Here is a 6,199-nt window from a genome sequence, read left to right as displayed (position 1 = left end):
AAACTAAATAATACTCAAAATTATATAATTTTTTTAAATAAAAAAATGTTACATAGATCTTCCATTAGCACCTTTTTATATAAATCGAAGGAGTCTCATTTGATTTGCCAACTCTCACGCTAATTCGAATGGCTAAGTCGAATTACTATGATAATATGCAAATCGAAGTTAACTAACTAGATTTATACATGCATGAAACCTAGTCTAGTAAATCGAATCACATTAATTCAAATTAAGCATGCAATCCATGTCCTAGTAATTCGAAACAAACTGGTTCGATTTACTCCTTGTGTTGTCTTTATATAATTCGAATGGGGCTAATTCGAATTACCATGAAGTAATAAATCGAACTAGGCAAATTTGATTTACTGTGAGGGCAACGTATATAAATTCGATTCACGTTCATATCATATTTATATACGTTGGCCTCACAGTAAATCGAATTTTCCTAATTCGATTTATTACTTCATGGTAATTTGAATCAACCCCGTTCGAATTATATAAAGACAACGCAAGGGGTAAATCGAACCGGTTTGTTTCGAATTACTAGGACGTGAATTGCATGCTTAATTCGAATCAATGTCATTCGATTTACTAGGCTAGGTATTTTGTCGATTTTTAACAAATCGATGATGGTTCGATACCTAGTGGTCTTGGTGCAAAACCTACTCCTCTTTGTGAGTACCAGTTCTATTAAAGTGCATCAAAGACCTTTCGATCGGACAAAAACTTAAGGAAATCTGAAAACAATAAATAAAGACTTTGAAAATAAATTGACTGAATTTGAAATGATTTGCATTGAATTTAAATAAAGCAATAAATCGCCTTCGACAAGATCAAAGGACTTTGAATTTGAAAAGACAAAATACTAAATCTTAAAGAGAACAAGAAAAGTAAATGATGCTTGAAAAGTAAATTTGCAAGAAAAGTAAAGTTCGCAGAAAATGTAAATAAAAAAGTAAAAACAGTGGAAGAAACCCTACAGAAAAGAAACTTGAACGCAGACTCAGTAATTCACTGGGATATAAGTGTGCTTGAGTATTTTCTGAAGCAAAGTTTCAACCCTTATGCCTTCGAGTTTTCTTCTATTTATAAAAATATTCAACCAATCAAATTGACTTGTAACCTCCATGTACATTAATCTATCAGTAACCGTTCCCGTCTCTTCTACTCGTCAAACATAACTGTTAGAAATAACCTTCGAAATCTGTACTCTTCGATTTCTACACATCGATTAGCCTTTGACCAAGACGTGGCAGTTCTAACTCTTGTCAATATTCTTTGTCATAGATTCTCTTTCTCAATGTAAGTTATTCTTCGAAGACACGTGCTTACTGACCTTCGAATTTACCTTGTTGTCGAAATAAATTATTTTCGACTAACACTAGGTTTCATGCATGCATAAATCGAGTTAGCTATTTTCGATTTGCATATTATCACAGTGATTCGACTTAGCCTGATTCGAATTAGTGTGAGAGTTGGCAAATCGAATGAGACTCATTCGATTTATGTAAAAAGGTGCTAATGGGAGATCCATGTAACGTTTTTTTATTTGGGTAAATTGTGTAATTTTAAGCTCTATTTGATTTAAGTGTGCATTTTATCCATTATTTTATCAACTATTATTTCAGCTATTATAATTCATAATTCAAATATAATTGCATAATGAATCAATTATTGTATGATGCTATCAGTTTATTTTAATTACAGTATGTGTATTTTTTTAGTTAACAATATGGCAATTGGTTACTATGGAGACAGAATTATTCTATCCCGTTCCATTGTTCAAAAAATTTTCATGTTTTTGTTTTGTATTTGTGACGGCTAATGAATATTCGATATCCACTAAATATTGGATCCCCCGCAAATATTCACTGATTTTCTTAAAAAAAAGAAAGAAAAAGTTAAAGAAATCGAAAAAAAAAACCTAATACAAATACAATCCATGATATTAGACAAAATCTTAAAAGCCTTTAAATACTTAAATAGCAACAAACAAACATGTTCATAAACCATAAATACATATATAAGATTAAACTTCACAATACAATTAAAATTAAATATAAGGGTTAAGTATGATTTTGGTCTCTAACATAGAGGCCGAAAATTTATTTCGTCTCCGACCTTTTTTTTACTGCAAAATAGTCCCAAAGGTTTCAGTTTGTTTTAAAATCGTCATTTTTACTGAATTTTTAATTTTTATTACTAAATTACCTCTAATAAAAAAAACCCTAATAAAAAAAGAGAAAGAAAACGCGTAAAGGGGAAAAAGGGAAGGGAAAACGCGAAGGGAGAAGGGGATGGGGGTTTCGGGAAGAAGAGGCGGAAGGGAAGGGGAAGGGTCCTCGTTGCCGCTGCTCCTCGTCGTTCGGTCCTTGTCGTCTCCGCTGGATCTCACCTCCAAATCTCGCCGCTACTTTTCTATCTGGCTCGACATCGACGCCAGCAGATCCGCGAGGGTGGACGTTGCGCGCCGCTCGCCATTTCTTCTCCTCCTCCTTGCTCGGTCGCCGGTCATTGCTGCTCCTCGCTGGTTTCTGGTTTCTTCTAGTTCTGCTGCTTCTGCTTCTGATTATCAATTCTTCTGGTTTCTATTTTTTTTTTTGTTCTTCTGATTCCATTATCCATTGTTTTTTCTGAGTTCTGGGTTCTGAGTTTTGATGATGATGATGATTTTCTGAGTTACGGGTTCTTGTTTTTCTTTTGTTGTTGTTGTTGTTCTGCTTTTGTTATTGTTGTTCTTTTGAGTTCAGATGATGATTTTCTGAGTTCTGAGTTCATTGATGTTGCTTCTGTTATGCTTCTGTTCTGCTTTTGCTTCTGTTCTGCTTCAGCTTCTGGTTTAGCTTATGCTTTTGGTTGATTTTGGGGAAGAAGGGGGAAGGGTATTTTCGTCTGAAGGACGATTTTAAAACAAACTGAAACCTTCAGGACCATTTTATAGCGAAAAAAAGGCTGGGGACTTAATAAATTTTCGACCTTTATGTTAGAGACCAAAATCGTACTTAACCCTAAATATAATGTAGGTAACAAGCAGTTTATTACCTCTATTACTATTTTACTAGGATTATACATCAAAATAGAAGATGAACTAATTATAATTTACAAGAACGTAGCAAACCACAAAAAATACCAATTTAATTTATTTCACAGCAACAAAAAACTTCTTAATTTCACAGCAACAAAAACACCAATTTAATTTAATTTCATACCAACAAAAAAAGTAGCCAGCGATGAAAAAGAGCAATCGGCGGAGTAGAGTAGTAGTAGACCAATGGCAATGACGAGACAAAATGGAGTAGGGGTGTTATCGGTTCAGTTTGATTTAGAGTAGTAGACCAACATATAGCGATATGTTTGGTTCCTATAAATACACAACCGTTTGGTTTGCTGTTTTTACAACAACCGAATCGAATCAAACTGAACCAATAGCAATTTGGTTTGGTCGGTTTTTTCAGTTTTTAATTTTTGATTAGCGAGCAGAATATGAATCACAATAAACAGATGTTTAAAATAGTCAATAAACTGAAATAACAAGAGTATATCACATCCAAATTCAATACATTTTCAATCCGAATAACTAAATATAAAACAAACACACATAAATAAACATAAAACAAACATACTTGAAAATGTATGACAAGTACCATCTTAAAATCAAACAAACCAACAAACACTTTAGAACTAAATAACAACGAAATCAACCCCATGATTGATCTGAATCCAAGCCACTGTCTGTTGACGAACGCACCATAGACTTAACATTTGCACCTTCAGCTTCAGATGTGGGTTTACTGGGCTGTTCATTACTTGCTAGCTGCATATATATAAAGATAACATATAAACAACATACAACAAATTATTATACACATAATTTATTATCAAACAACAAGAATTACAACAAATTTTACTAAACAATAAATTAGACCAGCAACTTTAAAAATTAGGGCTGTGACCATCAACAACAGAACCAGCAATAACCACAAATTTGACTCCAAAACTTAAAGTGGTGAATGTACTAACCTTTGAAGAAGACATTGTTGAGTTGCAGGATAAGGCTTCCACTTCTGCTATTTCTCGGCGAAGATAGCCTGTTGCGATGGAGACTTGGTGACGGAAAGGGCTTCTCGGACTTGGTGACTATGACGGTTCGTGGCGCCCTCTGGTCTTTGCTACTGCCGCGACGGAGAAGATCGTTGCGGTTGGGCCTCATGACGGCACGACGAAGAACAATGCAAGGGAACGACTTCTTGGATTGCGTGAGAAGGATGCAAGGGAGGGGGAACGATGCTATGGATGAGGGAAGGTTGGACTGTTAGAGGGAGGTAGCGAGGCGGTATGGATGGATAAGTGGAACGGAGAATGGAGACTTAGTCACTACTCACTCAGAACTCAGAAGCAAAAAATGAGAGGTTAGGGTTAGGGGAGGCGTTGAGTGACTTGGGGGTTTAGGGGTTTTTGTTGTTATGTTAAAGGGTAAAGCAATAAAAATATTGACACTCTATGTATATCTTCGATTCGGTTTTATTCGATTCAGTTTTCATCGAACCAATCGAAAACCAAACCAAATTGATTAATTTTGTTGGAAAAAAAACAAAAAAATACCTATTTTTTCAGTTTTCAAATCGGTTGTCGTAATTTTTGGTCTGGTTCGATTTTGCGATAATTTTCAGTTTGGTTCGGTAACTTACATCCTTAAGACGGAGGTAAATCAGAGTAGCAAATCAATGACAAAAATTTAGCAACAACGAGGTTGTTGGTAGAGGCAATGAGGGAGAGTAAGGCTGTTAGAAGTGGCGAGAACAAGATTGCTGAAAGCGGCGACGAATCTGCTAGTAAAGGCGATGAGCTCGCAAGTGAGAGCGAGTGAGCGTGGTGACTATGAGGATGAGTAAGGCTGCGAGTGTGGCAACTATTAAGTGAGGGTGAGTGAGGAAAAGACTTAAGAGAAGAAATTAGGATTTCTCAAATAATATATAAGGGATATGTTAGTAATTTCATACTAATGAATATTAGTTATACAAGTACCTATTGTCCTAATTTACCCCGCCCTACCCTATTATTAAACGGATACCCATTTCCTATCCTCGCACGGAGACAATGTCCCTATATTTTCCCCCGATGGGTAAATCTTTGTGAATACCCACTCCACCAGAAAAAATTGTCATCCCTAGCTAACACCCAAACACTAATTAAGTACATTTAAAAGTCATATCACATCTAAAAATGAGAAATTTTCCATCCAAAATGACCTAAAATCACAAAAGACCAAACTAAAAATATGTAATTGTTAAACATCAAAATTATATCAAACATTTTAAAAATTATACAAAAAACATAAAATTATGGACAACACAGGTACTTGTGTAGAGAAGAGAAAGTAGGCACGTTCAAGAGTTGGGTCGGGTTGGTTTAGATTTATCAGAGAGAAAGAGAACTAAACCAATAAAAATTTAATCGATTCAACCTGAATCAGGTAATTTTTTAAAAAGTGGACTCGAACCAATCCAAACTGATCAAATTTGAGTAGATTCGGTTTGAGTAATTGGGTGCCGATTGAAATTTAAATTAAAAAAAATTAAAAAATATGGAAAATATGTAAATATGTGATAGAAATAGAAATAACAAACAATAAAAAATAACATAATATGAAAGAGAACACTCAAAACATAAAAAAGACATAGAATACAAGAATTAAAAATGCTAAAAGGCATAAAACAGAACAAATTGGAAGAGAATAAAGTAAAAGCATACCATTATACTATAACAGCATTAGTAAAGCAGTGAGGTAAAATCTGACCACTAAGACCATAATAGAACCACACATTGAAGCACTGGAGCAGACCAGAGCAGCGAGTCAACAGAGAAGATGATGTGTAGCATTGACAAGGTACCGTGAAAAGCAACGGTGTTGGCCAGAGAAGATGGTGGGGAATTTGATGGTAAAGTAGGATAGTGGGAGACTCGAATGATAAACTGCTGTGAAATAGGGTGTAATGCCGTAAGTTGAAAAGATAATTTGGGGTAGGGGTGGCAAAGCGGGTAGTTTGCCTCGCCCGCCCTAAAAAGGGGATCGACCAACTTGTCCTGCCAAGTACAACGAACTCAAAATGCTAGCTCTCCTCACTTTATGGTGGGATTGGCGAGCCAGTGGGCTAACTCACTTAATTTTTTAAAAAATAAATAAAATTAATATAAA

This window comes from Arachis ipaensis, chromosome B06 (genome assembly GCF_000816755.2).
Source record: "Arachis ipaensis cultivar K30076 chromosome B06, Araip1.1, whole genome shotgun sequence".
In the NCBI taxonomy this organism is placed as follows: domain Eukaryota; kingdom Viridiplantae; phylum Streptophyta; class Magnoliopsida; order Fabales; family Fabaceae; genus Arachis; species Arachis ipaensis.
This window is presented reverse-complemented; position numbering follows the sequence as displayed.